This window comes from Bison bison, unplaced genomic scaffold (genome assembly GCF_000754665.1).
Source record: "Bison bison bison isolate TAMUID 2011002044 unplaced genomic scaffold, Bison_UMD1.0 scf7180017861717, whole genome shotgun sequence".
In the NCBI taxonomy this organism is placed as follows: domain Eukaryota; kingdom Metazoa; phylum Chordata; class Mammalia; order Artiodactyla; family Bovidae; genus Bison; species Bison bison.
This window is the reverse complement of record NW_011492289.1, coordinates 18917-19585: the sequence shown is the minus strand read 5'-3', so window position 1 is coordinate 19585 and position 669 is coordinate 18917.

Here is a 669-nt window from a genome sequence, read left to right as displayed (position 1 = left end):
TCCCTGGGGCAGAGCGCTGCAGCGCCTCGGCCTCCCTGGGGGTGGCGGAGCAGCCCTGGGCCCTGCTGGCCCGGAGCGTCCTCGGGCCCCCAGACCAGCCCTACTTCCCGGGCTGGGAAAGAAGATGCAGAGTGGACATGTGGTCATCACCGGGGTCAGCGAAGGCCAGCCCAGGGCACGGAGCGGACAGAGACACAGGCGGAGCCCGCCCAGGGGCGAGTGGACCCACGTGGTCTGGGCAGAAACTCAGAGATGGCCTCGCCAGGGGGCACCCCGAGTCTGAACTCGCCTCCTTAAGTCGAACAGCAGCTGTCCTCTGGGGCCTGGGTGGGCGCGGCGGAGTCCTGAGCCCCTTAGCTCGCCAGCCCTGGCGGTGCCCCGCTGCAGACCTAGGGCCCCTACTCCCTCCTTGAATGTGGCCACTCTGCGCCTCTCTCTACCTGGCTACCCCAGATCTATCCCAGGGCAGCCTTGGACATGGGACCCATCCAGGAGCCGGTGAAGGCTCAGGGAAAGGGGAGGAGGCCTTCAGGCATTTTCTGGAATGATCTTTCTAGCAGTTTCTGGGTGACCCAGGGTTCTGCCCCTCTTCCACTTAAAATCTCCGTGCTGGGGACCCCCTCGTGCTAGGAGCATCTCAGAAGTGGGGAGCCCCGAGGGCTGAACCCT